Source organism: Nannobrachium achirus (assembly GCF_963921795.1).
Source record: "Nannobrachium achirus genome assembly, chromosome: 3".
NCBI classification, from domain to species: Eukaryota; Metazoa; Chordata; class Actinopteri; order Myctophiformes; family Myctophidae; genus Nannobrachium; species Nannobrachium achirus.
In genome coordinates, this window is record NC_137812.1 from 67383644 (window position 1) to 67407131 (window position 23488).

Here is a 23488-nt window from a genome sequence, read left to right on the forward strand (position 1 = left end):
GCATGACAGCTATATTAAGTTACCTGTTAAAGTTCATCTTAAGTTTTGGGAAGAAAGAAAAAACTTATATGCAGTTACAGTGTGTTTAAAAAAGAATTCAAGTTTGTGCAGTGCTTACTTTTCTTTAAACATTCTGACAGCCATCAGTCACAAAGGTACAGGGTGTGCACCCGCCCTCAGCTCGGGTTCATTGGCAATACACCATTTTTAAAGGGAAATGTATATAAATATTTTAGCCTTCATTTCCTTCTATCAGCCACAATTATTGTGCTGATGTGTTTCCTTGCAGAAACACACATCCCTGTGGCTGTATTTTGGTTTGGTTCCACATTCATCCCTTGCAGGGATGCCTCTGTCTGTGCATTGATTAATGATAATAATGAATGATGAATACCTACTCCTCCCGCGGGGGAAATTCAGCTATCGCAGCCCAACCCAGCTGCTTTTTATATCAGCTTTGACCCAGCTGAACTCAACCCAGTGATGCCCACAAGGAGCACAAGGGGGAAGGGGAGCAGTGGTAGCTGGAGTGGGGAATCGTACCTGCGACCTCTGGGGCCTCCGGAGTCCTAGGTGTGGACACTAACCACTCAGCCACCACTGCTCTTGGGCCATAAAAGATTCAAACTCGTTCTGTGCTCGTTAGTGCTCCCTCTAATCACTTAAAGGTATATTCAGTGATTGTATTTCATTCAAATAAAAATATTATTGGTACATTTTCCATTCATTCTCCTCACTAGAATGTGTGCTGACCATATAAGGACTTCCACCATGGCCCGTGTTACGAGCATAGCTAGATTCGGTTTTCAGAGGTGGCCAGCCAGTCCTCGACCAAGGGTAGAGAATGGCCGTAGTTATGTTATGATGTTTAGTTATGATGGTCAAAATAACGGTTTTGAGAACCACAGTCGCTCTGAATTAAGAACATCTGCTAAATGCCTAGATTGTAAACTACTGAACTCATAAAATGCCACCATCTCGTAGTAAATCAGTATCATACATATCCTGAAGCTGCAGGCGTAGGCCTACCGATATTCAGTGATTGGGTCTAATGATCAAAACGAGAACATTATAATGGTGTAAAAAATCTATAAAAAACGAAACATTTCCACGCTGTAAGGCCAGTAAGGGACCCCCGGCCACTTTCATTATCACTGAATACACCTTTAATGCATCAATGACAGCCATCACTTTGATACCTGTGAGAGAGTGGAGTGGGGATAGCCTGGGTGCCAGCCTGTTCTCTCCGTTCCGCGATTTGTTTTGTCTCTCCGCATCACAGTCTAGAAAGCCTCCTATCTCCAAGGGGAGGTGGGACATAGAGTTTTGCTAAACAGTAATCCAAAAGTAACTGAAAGTAACTAGTAGTTACTTTTAAAATTGTGATAATCAGATTACGTTACTGACTACATCTTCTTTGCAAGTAACTTGTAACTGTAGGGGATTCCTTTTTAAAAGTAACCCTAACAACCCTGCTCAGGCCCAAGGTGGAGGGGCCTTAATTATTTTATAGTTTAGCCATAGAAAAATAGCAGATCTACAAGCTCACATCCGTGGCTTCCGATTGGTTTTTGGTGATGTCTGTCAAACACACCAGTGTGCTCAGTGTGTTTATGATGACGTTGCTACGATAACCCTACTCTGATTCGTTGGAACAACATCCAATCAGCAACAACAACGCCTACGTCAAAACTTGCTTACTGAAATACGAGTCAACTGAATCATTTCCAGACAAAACAAATCGCGGAACGGAGAGAACAGGCTGGCACCCAGGCTAGAGTGAGGAGTCTGCGTGTACAAACACAGATCAGAAGGGTCACCTAGTTTCCCTTTAATATAACTGAAATAATAGTGAATTAAATAGCATTATACCGTAACAACATTTAAATTGATTGAGTCAAGGAAATACCTTTTTAGCATGCAGATGATAATCTGTATGGATTGTATTTGGCAGTGTTGTGGCTGAATGCGCTCAACGAACGATCAATCATGAACTCGTTCATATTTTGGGCTATACTGTATTTCCGCTAGATGAACGTTATTGTGAACGCGTTCATTCTGGCGTTTGTGAACGGCGCTCGTTCGCACCGCGCCCGGTCACTTGTCGTCTCGTCTTTGTGTTCACTTTGAAGCGCTGTGTGCATCGCCTCCTGTTCGTCTCCCAAGTAAAGCCTGACTTAAGATTTTGCTGATCTGCAAGCTCACAACGCGTTGCATCCACAATGTGTTGTGAGCTTGTAGATCTGCTATTTTCACCACGCTGAAACTTGCACGATGCGCAACATTTAGAAAACTTTGCCTTCACAATAAAAGCTTATCAGCCTTATGAAAAGACAGAAGCATCGTGGGAAAGGATTACGGATTCGGTAGAATTTCACATTGCAAAGGGGTGCAGGAAGAGTAGGGACCTAATAGTCCACAAAAAAATTGTGGGCACCTCAATGTTAAATTGGATGAGATAATTGGTGTGTGAGGTTCTATTTGGGCTGTGTCAATAATTTTGACAAAAAATAGCTTGCAGCAACGTATAAAAACATGAATGTTTCAAAACGACTACTGACTATTGGCATACAGACTGGTATAATTAAAGGGTTATTTCTAGAGTTTACAAGATATGTGCAATGCTCATACATTTAAAAAAAATAATATTTAGCTTTAAAAAATTGCATAAAAAATTACTCGATTAATCAATTATTCAGTATGAGCAGACAATTCTAGACAAAATATTTATTTGCTTTATGTCACCAAACATCAGACATTGTTTCTTTTTTACAACACAGACAAATGGGCGGCGGATTAATTTTTTTTTGTGCCAGTGAACAATAAATCGCTTGCCAGCATTGCTATGAGTTCTGTCAGCTGTGACTACAGTTGGAGTCAGCTTGCTCAATTTACAAGTGAAATCAGTACTATTTTAACTCTGACACAATTCTTTTGACTCTGATTACAAAGTGTAATCAATCTGTCTGTAATTGGTTACAAACTAACACTGACTGTGTATGGTAAAAAAAAATGAAAAGAAAAAGCATTACCATCTATTCCCTCGAGCTTCCATTGTGAATTAGTGGCTATTGTATGTACTGTCGCCTTGTACAAAACATGGCAGACTCCCTATAACGATTGCACGGAAATCCAATTTTGTTGTTAGCATTAATTTACCCATGTCTTCTCATCCAGACCTTATAGTACATGCTTGTCAACAGCGAATTATTCTTTTTCTTTTTTGATAAATGCTCATCCACCAAGGGACAATTCTCAGGGGGCCAGACGAGAGAGGCGGTATTGTTTTTGCGGAGTTGATTTATCATCAGCAGCAAATAACCAGCCTTCATTTTCCATTCCCCTTCTTCTACTATTGAGATATGAACGGGCTTTGAATATAATATGCACGGAAAGCGACTAATCTTTGTCCATTGTTTAAGGTCAGGGTGTTCATTAAAATTGACAGGCTGACTGGGCAATACTTTGAGGTTGTTGCCATTGTCCTGACCTTTGTGAAAAGTCAGCATCCGACTTGCCATTTAGGGCGTATTCCGAGGCGAGCAATAAACATTCTCTGCGAGTCCTCATCTGTCCAAATCCCATCACAGCTGTGATCTCAATTAGCAGGCAACAGACAGACAGGGCGTGCACCAGAGCTGACACGAGGCAGCCAGGCTTTCTGCAGCACCAGGCAGCAGGGGTGTCGCACCGAATTGTGGGCCCCGGGTACAAGGATTCACCGTGGGCCCCCCCCCCCGTGAATGCTTTAACTATTGAAAAATAGCAGATCTACAAGCTCACAGCGTGGCACCGAGTGCCGTGCTGCGAGCTTGTAGATCTGCTATTTTTGACGTTTTTGAAGTCTTTGAATATTTCAAATCCTTCTGAGTTTTCTTTTTGTTTCTATGTCAGTGGTGCTCAAACCTTTTCATGTGAAGGACCCCCAAAATGATATGTATTTGGCCCACGGACCCTCATCTCAAAATATTTAGTTCCAGGGACCCCCCAGAAGCTACATTCTAGTTACAAATGTTCGCTTAGAAAATACATATATATATACATACATTTTCACGACTTTTCAAAAATAGCAGATCTACAAGCTCGCAGTGTGGCACTCGGTGCAGCGCTGTGAGCTTGTATATCTGCTATTTTTCAATAGCTAAACTATAAAATAATTAAGGCCCCTCCACCTTGGGCCCTAGTAACTCAGTCCCCTCCTTGTGACGCCCCTGACCGCCAGTTCGGCTGAGCGGAGAGAGATCTGTTGATTTATAAAACAGCGTTCCACCTTAAACCCGTGCAATTTCCTCCCTCTTTCATCAACCTCCTTCTTCCGCTCTTTGGGTCTATTACATCCCCCGGGTTCTCATTTGAACTAAGACAAATATCATCATTTCTGGCCCCATTTTGTCAGCGCGCGGAATACCGAACACTCGGCAGCTATTGTCACAGTGATTAATTGGGACGTCCAGCTAAGACAGACGGATGCACCCCCTCACCGCTCCGCTTCCAGTGAGTGACAAGGCCAGGATAGCGCTGCCAAGGCTCGTCTCAAACCTTGGGGATGTAGCCATGTTCTCACACACACACCAAAGACTACTGCCGTTAATAACTACTCGCCTGGCAGAAGAATACCAGGATATCGTGGACTAGGGCTGGGACGATATGAACATTTCATATCACGATTATTGTGCACAAAAGAAATCGTGATTTTCGATTATCACAAAAATCAAAATTCATTATCCCGGGTTGGAGCATTTTGCCAAAAAATAGCCGATCTACAAGCTCACTTGTGAGCTTGTAGATCGGCTATTTTTTGGCAAAGACATTTGATAGAGTGTGAAAAAAAGACTATATCAAGTACGTATAAGTACCTTTTACGAATTATAGAGGGTTTAAGTGGTACCGTATAATGCAGCTCGGCAAATAAAAGGTGCATTGTACTAGTGCATGACGGAGGACAATATCACGATAAGTGAAATTTCCATGATACGATTATTGTTCTGAGTGTTTTTTATCACGATAAACGATAATATCGCTCATAATGCTCAAATGTTCATGTGCATAATGTTAAGCTACCAAAGCTGTATGGTTGGTTGCCCTTTTTTCTTTTTTTGTAATAAGATCATTCGTCTATGACAACTAATCGATATTCAGGGTACACTTTGTTGAGACTGTAAATGGTGGTTCGGGCTTTTTGTCATATAAAATAGCATACGGTAACCCTTCTGCTCCCTCGCATCCGATCTTAAAGTAAGATAGGCCGCGCGTTTAAATCTTGCAGCAATCTGGCTATCAGGAAACATCACAGGGAAGAGAAGGCTTGCGTCTATCTTCACATGAATTGAAAGAAGTCTACATTTCCCAAATGGAAATGCATTAATTTAATTCTGTTTTACCAGAAGCAGGGATAAAACATATCCCCACTGGCTAAAAAAAAATGGGCGGGGGTGGATATAAAAAGCAGAGGCATGGATTTTCAATTCCCCTATCCCCCTCAACAAACCCAGCCCCGCTGATAATATTAAAATCTCATGAATGACCACAGGAGGAATACTGAATCTTTCCTTCCAAACTACACAATGGCTGGACCACATCTATCAATCTATCTTGTTGTTTACTGTCAGAATCTGCGTCACATCTTGTATATCGTCACTGTCGGGCAGAAACCTTGTATCTCCAAGTTTCAATTTGTACGTTTTCTTCGTAAAGTAAAGCCCTGGTTCATCACACAAGACCATTGCACAAAACTAGTGAAAGTAGCCGATCTACAAGCACACAACGCCTCGCACCGCGAGGCGTTGTGTGCTTGTAGATCGGCTATTTTCACTATTTTCAATCACTTTTAAAACGATAAACACAAAACGAACGGTTTTGGACATACAAGGTTTCCACCCGTCAACGACGATATATCTATAAATTCCGTCGTGTCTGTCTGTTTGCGCCCGTCGCCAATCACGGGCCACAGGCTGTGTATAACCATACCCAATCAGAGACGGGCAAAGGGTGACGTCATAATATAAGGCTGCATTATGGGTATCAATCCAGCTTAGAGATGGGACGGGTTGAGGAGAAGGGCAAGGATCTCTTAGTTCATACAATTTCAGTCTCCTCATCCCTCTGCCCTATAGCTCTTCACCCCTTGGGAAATCCCTGTCGATGTTGCTTTTCCCGTGGCACAACGTATCAATCCAAGCCATGAATAATGCAGGTCAAGTACACTACAGAGCGAGAGCACCGTTGGAACACATGATCAAAACGGTTCACTTCAGACCAAAATGCCCCCCCCAAAATGCAAAGTTATATATAAATGCCTCCTGTCTCGACACTTCATAAAAATAGAATGGTACGTTTTAGCAGGAAAGGGTGCAACTAACGTCTACGGGCTGCCTCAGTTCAGTGTGTTGCAGTGCCCACTACTCTGTTGAACAGTGACATCAAACAATCATTTGAGCTGATAAATAATACAAATAAATAAAATGGGATGCTTAGTGTAAAAGAGTCATTTTAATCACAGTTAATGGCATGTTTATTTGTTTTAGCCATTTGGCCTATTCGTAGTTTAGGACAGTTCTCTATGTCAGTGAGCAGCATGCTACTTATGTTTTGGTCATAGTAAATGCAGTACCTTTACTGTTGTTACTCCACAACTCGGCATTACAGATTTCTTCAACTACTTTCAATAAGGAGCTAAATGATTGGAATGTACCACGGAGGCTACAATATTCTGCGCTCAATTTATGTTAACTTACAGTTAATATGCCGTTATTTGTTGGGCTTGAGTTTATAATTTCATCCCATGCACATCTTTTGTTACTTGAAGATTCTGGACAGTATTTGTCATTGTTTCAATAATTATACTTCTTCTTTTGGTCCGAAAACGGCAAAAACTATAGAACCTTGCGACAAAATGTTATGCAGGAGCTACAGATGGCCTGCCTTTCCACAACAAGCAACATGATCTCGGAAACCTGCAACCAAATGAGCGTGGCCAGATGTTTGGCCACATCCACACATACAGCCACGTCTTGAATCTCATTTGACAATAACGCCCACCACAAACTCACTGTCTGCAGCACGACAAGAAGATCTGCTGTTTTCAGAAGATTTTGAAGAATTGGACTATTACTTTGATACTTTAAAGGGATAGATCACCCAAAACAGTGGTTCTCAAAGTGGATTTCAGGGACTCTCTGGGTTCCTTTATGCAGGTCTAAATTGACCCATACAGGTGTGTAACTTTGACAGTGTAAAAATGGAACCAACCCGTTAGGTTCCAATTGTACACTGTCAAAGTTAAGGGGAGACCTTCAAATGTCAAAGTTTGAGAATAAATAAAAAATAAAATAAAAAGAACAGGATTATTGGGCAGGACCCCTTGTTTATTAACAGGAGTGCAATGAGCCCTCATCAAGTGTCGTTTTGACTGTACTCACAATGGTTCACTAAATAGCTATATTCAGATGCGGCCAAATACATATAAATGTGAGGGTCCTTGACATGAAAACGTTTGAGAGCCACTGCTAAATCAACATAATTTTTTTTCTGACCGGCTTTCGCTTATGTTGAGCTTGTTTTCAAATAGACCTTATTGCTTGTTTCTCTCTATCCTTAAACTTCTTTGCCTTTTTTTTTACTATTTTTTGAAAACATTTTAAAATACTTCAAATAGCCATTCTACATCAAAACGTTGTGAGCTTGTAGATCAGCTATTTGAAATATAAAAAAAAAGAAAAAATTGAAATAGTAAAAGATGGCAAACTAGAAGAAGTGCTCTTCCGAGCACAGGTCTCCACCAGCCACGCGCCCTGGTGGTGGTATAATAGGCCAATGTAAAAAGGGTGGCATGTGTTCTTCACCAATCTTAGGCCTTTCATGGCGCCACCATGAGGCTGATTTGAACATTTTGTAGTGTAATTTCTTCCTTGGCCTTTTGCAAATGTGCGTGCACAATTTCATTACAATTGCACGCTGTGTTTGATTTGAGGCATTTTGTTTGAAACGGATCAATCTTGCAAAGTGTGGAGGCCAATCTTAGCCAATCAGGATGGAATATTTAATACAGGACAGATCCGTCTTGATCATATGACTGTAGAGATACTGTGTACTGATTTGTGTTCATTTTGGGTAAAATCTGAAGAAGTAATATCCAAAAATGTGTCTTACATAAGTCGGCCTCCTGGTGGCGCTATAAAAGGCTACCGATTTGCGTGATTTTTGGACAAAATCTGTAGGAGTACTGGCCAAAAGGTAGTTTTGCACAAATTGGCCTCCTGGTGGCGCTAGAACAGGCCCATGTGAAAAATGTGGGGCAGAGGTTCTGAATTGGCATCCAGGGAGTGCGCTTACAAAGTTTAAAACTGATCGGTGGAGTTATAGGTAAAACCACGAATCGGCCTGTTATAACGCCACCATGAGGCTGATTTAAAAAAAATTAAGTGGCATTTCTTCCTCGGCCTAGTGGGAACCTGTGTGCGCGATTTCATGTTAATTGCACTCTGCGTTTGTGATTTGAGGCATTTTGTCCAAAATGGACCAATCTTACAAACTTTGAAAGCCAATATCAGCCAATCAGGATGGAATATGGACAATCAGACAGATCCGTGTCGATCACATGACTGTAGAGATGCTGTCTACCGATTTGCGTGATTTTTGGACAAAGTCTGTAGGAGTAGTGTACAGAAATGTTTTTTGCAAACATCGGCCTCATGGTGGTGCTAGAACAGAGCCATTTGAAAAAATGTGGGGCAGAGGTTCTGAATTGGCATCCAGGGAGTGTGTGTGCTCATTTTGGCAACGACCGGGCCAATGGCGCTGGAGATTAGCTGACCACAAACTCGGAGGACGGACGGACGGACGGACAGACGGACGGACGGACGGACGGACGGACGGACGGACGGACGGACGGACGGACGGACGGACGGACGGACGGACGGACGGAAACATACTCTCCCCCTGCCTTTGGCTGGTGGAGACAAAGAGTTTAGGGATAAGGGCTAAGGCATGGATGAAAATAGGGCCCACTGTCTCCATCTGGACTCTGGAGTCAACAGTGACCTAGCAAGGGTACAACTCTATTATCTTACATTAGAGTTTAACAATGCTGACACACAGAATTGCCAGAAAGAGCCTTATATAGACCCAAATGACATTGTGTGTGTGAGACTATTTGGACCAGGGATGAACCCTAAATAAATAGATTACATTCCTGCTTTCCCCATTCCTGCTAAAGTAGATTTTCCGCCATGCAGTGTTTTTAAAACCCAATTTTTGCTCCTACTCCTACAGTCCAAAACTCAAACAAATTGCTTAATTCTCTAGCAATTTCCCTGCTGCAATTGACAACAGACTCACTCCCTATAGCTTCCGCTGTGGCCTGAAGACCTCTTCAGACTCCACATAAGCCCATAGCACTTACCGTAGCACTCGCCCTACCCCCAATGACCATACATGAAAGCTAGATAGCATTTTTGTAAAGCTTTTTTACTGATTATTGGTGTATTGATGTATTACCTTGCTTATTGTATTACCTTGCTTATTGTAAATCGCTCTGGATTAAAAGCGTCTGCTAAATGCCTAAATTGTAAATTGTAAATTTGTAATGAACATGCATCAGTCAGACTTTTGATATTCTCTACTGAATGGCTACAACTGGACGGGCCTACACAAAAATATGAAAAAATGCTAATAAATCATGAACAATGAAATAATCTCTCTCAGATCGACCCCACATTTGAATCACGTTCAGTATTTAGGGGCTTCTACGCGACACAGAGCCAAAAGTGATTTAACTTAGAGGATGCCACAAATGCCACCGTTTCATCCATATTCTGGAGGGAGCATAAACCAGAAATAGCACACATGTTGTGAGCTTGACCAGCTATTTTTGACAAATAGATTTGGTGTAGACGAGGGGGGAAAAAGCAGTCCAAGTAGCAAGTACTGAACAAGTACTCAGGCCCATGCAACTTACTACATTAAGTCTAGACTGAGGGTTGTTAATTCCAGATGTCATTTTACGAAAATAAGCATTTATTGTCCATTTTGGCAAACTATTTTGGCGACCCAACCACAGATCAAAACAGGAGCCGTGGGGCTTATGCAAATCCACTTATTTCCATTGTTTTAAAATTTAAAAATCGTCTCATATCGCCCCTTCATACACACACTATGGACGTACAGTAGCAGCAACATTATACTCCAGGCTTACGTCATTGCTGAGATTCTGCCGTAAAACGGTACTCAGATTCGAAATCTTGTCTCGCGAGACCTACGCATCGTATTGAATCCGATAGAAATGGTCGCCAAAATGGAAAACAATGCTTCTTTCGAAAAAATAACATCTGGCCGAGTTTTTTGGTGACAAATCAACGACAAAAAAAGGTAAGAAAGCCATTTTGACCGGAATACTCTTTTAATCTCTCAAGAACAGATTCCGTGAAAAGGAGGAGAGAAAATTTAAAAAAAAGCAGAGGGCGCTGTTTTTCCATTTGTTTTTGAGGATGGGTCCCCAGATTGGGTCAACATGATCGATCTTTGGATGATGAGTGAAACTGTTTTCCACAGGTTGTCAGAATCAAGTGTGACTCACCTCCACAGGGTGCTCTCAGTCACGCTGCCGATGTGGAAGTCATACAGCTTGGTCAGGATCAGGATGACCTGCAAGGACACACAATGTGAACATTACAGTTAATGCTACAGCCAGAGCTACAGTAGGACAGAACACACTTGGAGAACAGCAGTTCCAGGGGAACAGCAGACATACAAGCTCACGTTGCGTCGCAGTTGCAACCGTTGTGAGCTTGGAGATCACACTCGGCTGCGGCGCCGGAAGCTGCCGCACACCTTCTGCGCATTGCACGATGGGATGTTGGAAACTTGTGGATAGAATATAGAACAGAATGTAGAAGACTTGCGTGTTATCTCTCCTATGGTACCACATCAATACAGCATGGAATTGTGGATCCTATCCAACAATAAAAAAAAACTCCCGAGGTCCAAACATGTTGGAATGTGGACCACTTTAGTGGTCAGATGGGTGGAGTGTGCATCTTCGGAGCATGTTTATTTTAACGATCCATCAATCTATTGCGTTCTGGCTTAGATCAAGTAGTAGCCTATACTTAAGCTCATATACCGGTATATCACGCGTGCGCGCACACACACGCACACCTATACATTCATGTTATATTATCATTGCCCAATATACTCAAGGCCCACAGGTTAGGGATTGCTGTTTTTAGGTATTGGCTCGTTGCTCTGGCAGTACCCGATGCAGCAGCTAATGTGATCCAGAGACATTCTCTGCAGGAAAAGAAAACAAAGCATGTATTTCGTGCTGCTGGCTGTTTTTTAGAAATTGTGTAGGACATTGTTATTGCCCGCATCGGCGCATCCTGACTTTAGTAGCATGGCAGATTATAGATACAAGAGTTTGTCTGGACCATGTTCAAGTGCTAGTGGCAAGCTCTGATATCTGAAACTTCCGAACGGCTTCAAACTTTTCAAAGCAACAAGCAGCCAAAAGTAGTGAACCGTGGGGTCAAATAAGCACGGAAACTGATTCACAACAGGAACGCTTTGTATTTCTGTGGTGATCACCAGATGCAGCACACACAACTTCAACCCACTCAAACTGAGGAACAGACAAACACGACTCAAACCGGTCCAGGGGGCCTGGCCGCCCGCAAGCGCCAATCAATCACACTTCAATCAAATGCTGTTGTATGTGGGGGTTGGGACGTGACAAACAGAGAAGGGGGGCCGCAAAGGAAGGCTGGTGGAACTGTCCACTGTGAGCCTGATGGTCAACGAAATCTATCTGTAAAAGAAAGGTTTTCTGTGACTGTAATTGGCGATAGACTTGGTTACAGAAGCTATCAAGCATATCAGGAAATGTTCTAGTGTCTCGGATTTCTTAACAAACATCCAAATCGTTCCCAGATAAATTACATTTGTTCTACAGCAATCAGCCCACAAATGAAGCACTCAAAAGACTCGCAAGATGACTTCGCCATGGTCCATTTGAAGGAATCCATTAAAAATTATCTTCAAGGGAGATTTTACATCTGACAAGGACAAAGGCACATCACATTCCAAATGTTGCCTTATGAATGTCATTAACTCACCTACTGCCAGATTATTTATTTATTTATTGGGTCTGGCGCCATCAAAAAGCAGCTTACCTTTGCGACGTTATAGTAGATAGACAGACAGACATTTATTTATTTTTTTTTATTTTTTTTTGGTTGTGCAATAGTGCACTTTGGTCTGCCAGGCAGCAGAGGGCAGCGTCATGCGAGAATGAATGTGAATTGTCCTGCTATGTGTTGCCGTACATTCAGAGCAGTCACTGGCTACAGAGCCTCCGGGCCAGAGGAAATCAACAAGGAAGTGAATTGTTCTCCGTTGATCTAACGCATAATGGATTTTTTACACCATCACAGCGGAAAATGTGTTTACAGTAAACGGCCGCGCGACCCCTCATCAGCTTACAGTCATCAGACGAACGAACCGAACGAGCGCCGTATTGGCATCGACGTTCTGTAAAAAATGGGGCGAGCGTTATCGTTCAAAGCGTGGGGAGAGTTAACTTTGCGGATGAGCAACACGTCTGGTGAGTGTTCATATTCTAAACTCTCATTGATTAAAAACTAAATTAGATCCACCATGGGACACGACAGTCTTTAGAAAGTAACTTGTAACCGGAATTCAGTGATGGTGCAGACTTTTCAGCACAAAAAGCAAGAATCTAGAGCTTCCGACTTCCGAGTCAAAGCCCCAGGGTCTACAAGGTCTTAATCCGGTTCTGGCTTCAATATAGTTAACTACCTTTTTGAAGTAGCTTCAGCTTAACTCTCTCTGTGGTAGCTTTGCTTGTAGCACAGCCATTTTCAGTGTAGAGCAAATTTGGTAGCTTAGTTAACAACACTTTCAGAGTAGCTTCCCCATTCACAGTTACTTCATTACCGTTTAAGATTCTCACCGCATCTGTTGGTCCATGCCCCTTTTATTTCCATATGTGGAGATCCCTGATGTCATCAGCATATGGCCAAAATTGTCCATATATGTGTATAAATGTCCATACAGTATATGGAGTTGACTGATTGATTGATTGATTGAAGAATTTATTAGAAGTTTGCAATAGAAAAAAGTACAGTTTCATGACAGTACAAATCACTGGTACAAGGTCAACTAAAAGGAGATCCTAGAAAGCCGAGGCTTATTTCCACAGGAACCACACTTTAAGTATCTCATATAACATTGAAAGACAGACGGATAGAACATAGTACTTTATCTAGGATAATATCAGTTTCAAAAGCATAACATCAAATACAAAAGGCAGAATACAAAGAAAAGGGGGGGGGGGGGGGAGCATGGGCTTAGTCTATTTACAAGTCACGGGTAGCTGCTGTCTGAAGGTGACTTTTCATACCAATTTTGAAGGAGGCTAGGGATTTGCTCTCCTTTAAGGCTTGTGGAAGGGCGTTCCACATGTTGATGGTATAGCAGGAGAACGAGTTAGCGCCTTGTTTAGTGTTAAATCTACGCTGATGATGATTAGTGGAGCTGCCTCTGGTGTTATGATCGTGAACATCCTTGACCTTTAAGAAGTAGTTTGTCAGGTACATGGGAATCTTGGAGGTGTAGTGTATCTTGTACACCAGGCCCATTGCAAGATGCTGTACTCTGTCAGCTACTTTGAGCCACCCCACGCTTTCGTGGTGATGCTCGGTAAGGTGGGTCAGAGGAGGGAGACCAAGCACAACCCTAATTAGTTTGTTTTGGGCTGTTTGGAGCTTTAGCTTTAAGGCAGCTGGGGCGTCGCGATACCAGACAAGGACTCCGTAATCAATGAGGGGAAGTATAATTTCATAAGCTCCGCTCACAATGCATGGCAACAAAACACGTTGAGCTTGTAGATCTGATATACAAAATGAAATAAAAATGTTTAAAAATGTTCACCTACGGAATAAATAAAGACACCAGATTGAATGGGTACTGACTGCATACATGCTATGCCAATATCGATGTCATCAAAAAAGCAAATAATGTCCGATGTATCGTTCAGACCGATATATGACAGATGGGGGAGAGCAAACATGAAATTGAGAGGTAAAATTCCCTTTAATGGAGAGGGGGAAAAAACATGGTTTATTGCACGCTACCATCTGGTTAGCAGCAACATACGACTGGTATTCACCTCAGGGTTATCGACTGAAATCAGAGGTCGGCCCTGAAAATGTGTTAAACATGTAAAAACATGGAAAATAGACCTCTGCGAACCTGCCGTTATTTAGCATTAATCACGCACATGACCTCAACACGCTGAGGAACAGGTGCTTTTACATTATTGATGTTGTTTTCACATTTTCAGTCGTTGTGTTGTTTCATTGGGTTTCGCTTCCTCGCAAATATTCCCCTGCAGGCATTTGCACACATAAATAGACATGAAAGTCTATTTATCCGTCTTTTATCCGTCTTTAAAAAGTGCCCTCTCCAGACCATGAATGCAGTTTTCACTATGGTGAAAGAAATGCAAATGCCCTCTTTCCATGCCATACCTGAAGGCAGCATTCAAGAGAATTGCCTGGTCCAAACTCTCCTGAACTTGAATGCAGCATCTTATGTTGAAAGAATTGCCCTCTCTGTGTAGAAATCCATGCCGTACACTACATCTCCAGTATTGACTTGATTATTGGTTCAGTGTGGTATCAAGCACTGGAAATAGCCGACCTTCAAGCTTGGCGGTCTGCTATTTTCGATATTTTCACCAAAAGGCCCTTTTAGAAATGTCAGCCCCTGCCTCTCTAACATTTTCTGCACGTCCCTGTTCCCCTGAATAAAAAGGCTGTTACACTCCTCCTTGCTTGTCTCTCATTAGCATCTCCACTCCTCTCACAACAAGCATACTGTATATGCATCTATTAAAACAACATGACAAGCTGCGCTTGAGTCACTTGGCTGGGAGGTGATTCAGTCAGTCTTGCCTGGCCCTCATCCAGGGGCGTCACAAGGGTGTGGGGGGGGGGGGGACTGAGTTACTAGGGCCCACGGTGGAGGAGCCTTTTTATTTGATACTTTAGCTATTGAAAAATAGCAGATATACAAGCTCACAGCTCTGCGAGCTTGTAGATCTGCTATTTTTGAAAAGTCGTGAAAATGTGTGCAAATCTTTGAACATAATGTATTTTTTAAGCAAACATTTGTAACTCAAATTCTGCTTCTGGGGGGTCCCTGGAACTAAATATTTTGAGATGGAGGTCCGTGGCCAAATCATTTCGGGGGTCCTTCACATGAAAAAGCACCGCTGACACATAGAAACATAGATTTTTCAAAGAAAAATGCACACATTTTCAAGATTTTGCAAAAATAGCAGATCTACAAGCTCGCAGCGCGGCACTCGGTGCCGCGCTGCATGTGAGCTTGTATATCTGCTATTTTTCAAAACTTAAAGCACAAAATAACGCAGTGGATCCTTGTACCCAGGGCCCAGAATTTGATGCGACACCCCTGCCGCATCTGACAGGCACCAAGCGGTCAGGATAAGCAATCTATATGCGCACCCCAGAGATGGAACCGGCACTTTGACACCCTTGAGCCCCTGTGGTCCTCATGTCCACACAAGCCTCTTATCCATTTAGTCTTCCATGACCTTTCACACCTGGCCACCCCAGCATGCATAGCTCTAGAGCAGTAGTGGTAAGTGGTAACTAAGTAAGTAGTAAGTAGTAAGTAGTAAGTAGTAAGTAACTAAGTAAGTAGTAAGTAGTGGTAAGTGGTAACTAAGTACATTTACTCAAGACAGTAAGTACAGGTTTGACATCTCAGAGGCAAATATTGTACTTTTACGCCACTACAATCATTTGAAAACGAGTTTCTAGCTACTTTGTAGATTTTGATTATTATAACAACACCTACATTAGACACTTCAAGGTTTTACTTTTCGGCCATTTGAAGATAGCCGATCTACAAGCTCAAAATTCGTCGCGATGCGAAGCATTGTGAGTTGTGAGTAGATCTGCTATTTTCAAAATATTTTTTTATACAATTTACACGTTTGAAAATGTGTGAAATCGTACATTCTCCATAACAAGTACTTTCTACTTTTGGTACTTTGAGTACATTTTGATACCAAGTCCAATACTTTTGTACTTTTACTCAAGTAAATTTTGATTTCCGGGCTTGCACTTACACAGTATTTTTTAAATTGCAGTATTGATACTTTTGCTTAAAGGACCATTTCACCTCTGGGACAACCAGATCTTATTTTATTGTATGTTGGGACACGATCAACACAATCCTGAGTTTTTTTTTTTGTGTTCAATCTGTGTTTTTAGATATTTTAGTATTTCAGCAAGCTACAAAGCATCATATGATGCATTTTGCATCATATGACTCATCGTATGATGCAATATCATGCTTTGTAGCATGCTGAAATACTAAAATATCTAACACAAAAAATAACTCAGGATTGTGTTGATCGTGTCCCAAACAACAATAAAATAAGATCTGGTTGTCCCAGAGGTGATGTGGTCCTTTAAGTAAAAATAAAAATAGTACCTTTTCCACGACAATACAGGCTCTCAGCAGACAGCCTTGGATGGCTCTTGTGGGTATAGTGGATGTGTCACACAGCCTGTGGGTTCCTACTACTATGATTGCTGAGCATATGGCTTTGGCCAAGCAATATTTCACTGCCAGAGGGCCATGTTGAAAAGGAATAACATTGCATTTGCTTTGCCATGCTGGTGAAAAATGCCCGGTGAATAGAACAGGACTCAAAAAATATCTTTAGGGATTATTTATATTTCTTTATAGGTCAGTGGTCTGTATTATTATGTTGTTTTTGGATAAGGTCCTTATCATCAATTTACCCAAATACAGCTCAAATGGAGTTAGGAGGTTTTGAGGTGGAGATGTTTTTCTGACTGACTTTGTCATTCCAATCAATGATTAAAAATAAAAACAACAGTAGGTGGTTTGACCAACAATTTGAGGATCCAATTGAGGAGGAGGTTTAGTCATAAGAGCTTTTTTTTATATACTTTCATTGGTTCATTAGTAAAACCCACACACAGGCATATGGGTGTTCAATAGCAAAAAAGAAAAATAAATAGCTGGTTTCTGCCCGACAGCGATGACTGTAAGTGTATACATGTATACTGTACATGTAGATGGGTGACAATCTGACACACTAAGGCAGGGGTCTTCAACAGGGGGTCCGGGACCCCTAGGGGGTCCTCAGAGTTACAATATCTTTGTGTGATAGGAACTAGTTTTTTCCCCCTTTCTTATAACCACTTGAACCCTAGCGTCCATATTCGGAGAACTTTAGCCAAAAATAGCAGATCTACAAGCTCACAACACCTGACGCTGCGAGGCGTTGCAAGCTTGTAGATCGGCTATTTTCAGGAAAAAAGCTTTGGAGGAGGAAAAGAGCAAAATAAGTACAGTGAAAGGTCAAGTTTATTAAGTATTGACGGTTCAAGTGGTTAAATATCCGAAAACACACACTTCATTAACTCATTTAGTGCCTCAGACATGAAAGGGTTAATTTTCAAGCGTGCCGGCCATGATTGTGCTGTCAAACAATGAATCTATGAAAAGGTTGTGGGGGTCCCTGCTTCATCTCTCTCTCAAATAAGGGGTCCTTGGCCTGAAAGTGTTGAGAAGACCCCTGCACTAAAGTGCTGAAGGCAGATGGTACTACGTGATACAATTAACACAATCACCATCCTATCATGCTCTGCATCTTACAAAATGCTGAGCAGGTCCATCCGACTTCGATTATATGTATCAGGATGGCAAGAGAGAAAGATCCAGGCCTAACTAAGTGACTATGAAATAGGGTTCATTATCGGGGCACGGGTGGCGGGAGCTTAAAAAAAACTGCTCAACTGGCTAGTGTTTCAACAGGAACAGTGGCTAGATCTGCATTCAGATCTATAGGAAAGACATCAGTAAAACAGGCTTGGTGCCCAAACCAAGACGGCGATGCTCGTGCATTAGTGCGATTATTATGTAAGGAAGGACAAACAGAATAGCAAGTCTTCTTTAGTTAAACCTAGAATGTCAATGCAGGATGTGATCACACTGAGTCAGCCAGAGCAGTCTGTTGACCAGGGACGTGCAGAGAATGTTAGAGAGAGGCAGGGGCTGAAATATCTAAAAGGGCCTTTTGGTGGAAATATTGAAAATATAGCAGACCTCCTCTTGGAGGTTGGCTATTTTCAGTACTTGATACCACACTGAACTAAGCATAAAAAAGGCAACGTGGCGTACAGCATGGATTTCTACCTAGTGAGGGCAATTCTTTCAACATAAGATGCTGCATTCAAGTTCAGGAGAGTTTGGAAAGGGCAATTCTTTTGAATGCTACCTTCAGGTATGGCATGGAAAGGGGGGCTTTTGCATTTCTTTCACCATTGTAAAAACTGCATTCATGGTCTTGAGAGGGCACTTTTTACAGACGGGTAAAAGGGCAGGGGCTCAAGCCCCCTTTCATGTCTATGTGTGCACGTGCCTGCAGTTGACGAATACACATACAGTGATACATACCGCAAACCCCTCATTACCGAGACCAATGCCCATTTGAGAGGTCAGTTGACCGGCACTGGTCCGGTCAACAGAGATGCGGGGGGAAACGTGATAAAAGGTCAGATGAGTCATCCTTTTGCCATTTTCTCATCCGGGATGACAAGGCTCCCATCCACAGGGCAAGAGGGATCACTGAACGATTTGATGAATATGAAAGTGAATCATATGCTATATGGCCTCCTTCACAGATCTGCCAGATCTCAACCCCCATTGAACACGATGAGGTTTGAAGTGTTAGGCAGCACTGCATGAAAGCAGCAAATGAAGGAATACATTTTCTTTTGATAGAACAGTGTTTAAGGCTGCAACCACTGATTATGTTCATAGCAACTATTCTATTAATCAAATAACGGGTTTTTAATATTTAACATTTCCACTTAACTATATTATGTATTTTATCACACAATGGCAAAAATAGCGATTAAATAGCAATTAAAGGACAAAATCATAGGGTCTTGAGGCAATCAGATGAAAAACACACTATGATTCAGGAAAGTGGGAAATCGGTCAGAGTTGAGCGGAACACAGCAGGAGGGAGGGTTAATACAAAACATATCTTCGTTGTTGGGTGAAAACCTTGTATGTCCAAAACCGTTCGTTTTGCATTTTTAATTTTGAAAATTATTTAAACTAGTGAAAACAGCCGATTTACAAGCACACAACGCCTCGCACCGCGAGGCGTTGTGTGCTTGTAGATCTGCTGTTTTCACTACTTTTGTGCGACAGCCTTGTATGATGAAGCAGGGCTTTACTTTGCGAAAGAACATACAAATTTCTCAAGTCACATTTTTCATACAGGATCTTTACTCGTAACAGTGTCTTTTTATATTAAGCTATTGGCTACTTTTACTTACTGTAAGTAAAATCGTCAGTGTAATTCTTCCACCTCACAATTTTATCGGTGCAGACACTCCGCCTTTTTGAAACCCAATTGACCCGCAATTACTGTGATAAAATGTCACGCTACACCCCCAACACCCTCCATGCCTCAGCAATTAACCAACTGTGGCGAAAACATACTATTAGCATAACAAAATGTCTCATGTCCATGCACAAAGACCAAAGGGAAAGGGCCACACACACACACACACACACACACACACACACACACACACACACACACACACACACACACACACACACACACACACACACACACACACACACACACACACACACACACACACACACACACACACACACACACACACACACACACACACACACACACACATTCTGAATATTGATTTCACTCAGTGTGGTAATGACAGAGCCTAATGACTTTTCTGAAGGAAAATGGTTCATCTCCGCGCCTCACGGTGCAATAGTTTAATTATATTAGTGACCTGAATAGCTGCTGTCTGCATAACGGTCAACATGTGGAGGACTGCGGTGCATAGCGTGGCCACACATTAAACGTGATTTAATGAATTAAATATGAGCTAACGTGGCGAATAGTAAACAAGTGGTTAAGTCCTTGCGGGGAGTGAGAGTGAGCTGCGAATTCTTGGTTATCGAATGAACTCTTCATTGGAAATATGTTCAGTAACAGATAACAGTATTATGGTTATTATTTAGATTAAAAAACAAAACAAAAAAACACTCACACTAGAATGTAATAAAAGAATACCCCAAAGCAGTGGGGACCACATTATTGTTATCGTGACGCATTGTGAGCTTGTAGATGTGCTACTGTATTTGTGCTATTTTGGAAAATGCTGAAATGTTTGAAAGGTTTTGACAATTCTCGCCCATATATAGTTGTCCCGATTTAAAATGAAGCAACTCGGAACTGAAAGTTCCTATGATTGGCCGCTAGTTGCGCTGTTCTGGCACCAGAAGCAACATGTTCTCCATAGGATTTCATCCATTTCCCCCAAACTTTTACATTTGATTTTCTTACCTTAAACATAGTTTATACTTTATACTTTATGGTTCCTGTCGCTAGTTTAAAGTTTTGTGAAAATATGGTCCAATTTATGTTATATTTGATGTTATAGCAGGGTATGCTGTAGGAGGGGCTTGTGATCATAGGCTTGTGATGATTCTTTTTCGTGTGCTTTATTTTCGGCAAGCTCAAGACAATGTCCCATGTATCCCTGCGGTTGCACGTGACCGTTGGCAGCCAATAGCATTCGAGATGGTACCATTTCTAACAATGAACGTTGATTTCCACAATGATGGCGTCACCCATACAACGGCCAAAAAGGCTTCATTTGCGCAGCAAAGAAACCAATGGCTTTCCACCATCCATATTTTTTTTTACAGTCTATGATATTGACATGCCCGGAATAGACCCTATTCACGGCCCGCCCACGCACGTGCACTGGTGCTGACGTCAGCTTTGAAGGGTAAATTAACACAGAAATTGCTGGACTTAAAGCCAAAAAATCATTATTTTGAACGGTAAAGTAAATTATAACGCTTTGTGTTACTATCTTGTGTTCTTCAACATGCTAGCCGTATTTTATACTGTACTATTCGGAAATTGCATTAAATTTGCGATTTCTGTAGGCTTTCAGTAGGGTTTTTCCCTTCAACCGTGACGTCAGCACCAGGAAGTTGCGTAACGTGAATTCGGTCAATGGGGACGCCAGGTTGAAAGTCACTAAGACACAAGTCACATCCAAAGGCCAAAAACCAGAAGCAGTGAAAGAGAGAAAGAGAGAGAGATTACAACGGCGAAACCACCAGGTTGGCTGACACGAAAATGGCAGCCCGGGAGCAGCCGATCGCTATTCAAAATTGATTAAGCTTCTGGACCTTTCACCGACGTGTAAACAACCCGGCAATTATGCTGTCAAGTGGAGGGCTCTGTTCATTCACGAGGGGGCGTTGCGTTTGGGGGGATATGGTGGATCAACTGCTGAAAAAGCTAAATCCTTTTTTTTTTTTTTTTTCAGGATTCCAGCTGAAGCTACTGTATGGCAGGGGCGTCACAAGGGGGGGGGGGGGGGGGGGGGGGGGGACTGAGTTAGTATAGGGCCCAAGGTGGAGGGGCCTTCGTTATTTTATACTTTAGCTATTGAAAAATAGCAGATATACAAGCTCACAGCGCGGCACCGCACTGCGAGCTTGTAGATCTGCTATTTTTGAAAAGTCGTAAAAATGTGTGCAAATCTTTAAATATATGTATTTTTTAAGCGAACATTTGTAACTCAAATTTTGCTTCTGGGGGGGGGAGGTCCCCGGAACTAAATATTTTGAGATGGGGGTCCGTGAACAAATACATATCATTTTGGGGGTCCTTCACATGAAAAAGTTTGAGCACCACTGACATAGAAACATACCGGTAGGTTTTTCAAAAATAGCAGATCTACAAGCTCGCAGCACTGCACTCTGTGCCGCGCTGTGAGCTTGTAGATCTGCTATTTTTCAACAGTTAAAGCACAAAATAATGCGTAACAATGTGTTCCCAGTGAATCCTTGTACGCAGGGCCCAGAATTTGGTGCGACACCCTGGGGGGTGGGGGGAGAGTGGTGAAGTGGATCCATACGCTCAGATGTTTTCTAATGGCAGATTACAATTTATGGCTGAAGAGAAAGAGAGGAGAGAGAGAGGTGGGAATGGAGTGGCGGGGGAGAGACAGCTAGTGAAAGAAAAAGAGGGCATCCAACATACTGGCTAGTACTGTACTTAGTCGGTAAGTGAGTGTGTCAGCTCCTTTTTCCTTTCAACTATTTGAGACAGAGAGAGACAGGGAGTAACAGAATGGAGGGGAGAGAGAGAGAGAGCAAGAGAGAGAGAGAGAGAGAGAGAGAGAGAGAGAGAGAGAGAGAGAGAGAGAGAGAGAGAGAGCGAGAGAGAGGGAGGAACAGAGTTAGAGTGAAGAGAGGGCCAGAATAATACGTCGTTGTCGGTGGAAACCTTGTATGTCCCAAACCGTTCAAAAGGATTTTGAATAGTGAAAGTAGCCGATCTACAAGCTTGTAGATCTGCTGTTTTCACTGGCTTTGTGCGACAATCTTGTATGATTAGTCGAAGCGTTTCGGGCATAAATCGTGCACTTTACGATAAAAGCATGAAATTTGGCACACAGTTAGAACATGCCTTTTGGGAGCCAATCAAAGTTGAGGTCTCATAGACTTTACTATACAGTAAAATAATACAAAACATAAATATATTATATGCTTTAAAGGGGAAGACCACCCATTTTCAATATTGAACTATGTCATTAACTCATTTGCTGCTATTTTAAACATAGGCTGAACTGTTTTCCTACCAAATTGTCCTTACCTTTTAACGTGGGCACGCGCACGCATCGTGCACGATCTGTGCACGACTCATCTAGTAGACGTGTAGACTCGGTGACAGCTTTCGAATAAAAAAAACCCCATTGAAATAGACATATCTGTTACCACGCTGTATCCCTGCTGTATCCACCAGTGTTTACATAAAAAATCAAACCTCGGTTCGAAGTGGAGCGGTGAATCTGTGTGTGTGTGTGTGTGTGTGTGTGTGTGTGTGTGTGTGTGTGTGTGTGTGTGTGTGTGTGTGTATATGTGTGTGTGTGTGTGTGTGTGTGTGTGTGTGTGTGTGTGTGTGTGTGTGTGTGTGTGTGTGTGTGTGTGTGTGTGTGTGTGTGTGTGTGTGTGTGTGTGTGCGTGTGTGTGCGTGTGTGTTTGTGCCTGCACAACAGCGCCCCTCCTTTAACTTGTGTGGCCACTCAAGGTATTGCCAGGCTACAGACATACCCAGCCAGCCAGCCAGCCAGCCAGCCAGCCAGCCAGCCAGCCACATAGCCAGCCAGCCACAGACATACCTGTCTATTGGGAGCGCTTTCACCGCTCCAAAAACATTGGAAACAGCCAGCTGTGCGCTATGGTAACACGTGGACACGTTCGCGCATATAGCAGACAATATGTGCGCAGATCATATGCCAGGCGGGTAAAATAATCAAACAGC

General features: G+C 42.3%; 1 protein-coding gene across 1 annotated transcript in view; it reads right to left on the bottom strand.

Moving 5' to 3' along the window:
* LOC308281724 (VPS10 domain-containing receptor SorCS3-like) overlaps window positions 1–23488 on the bottom strand; it is a gene marked incomplete at its 3' end in the record, with an annotated part of 555751 nt that overhangs the window by 316291 nt on the left and 215972 nt on the right. The window contains exon 2 of the mRNA XM_080722002.1: window positions 10574–10641. The remainder of the gene's footprint in view (window positions 1–10573; window positions 10642–23488) is intronic.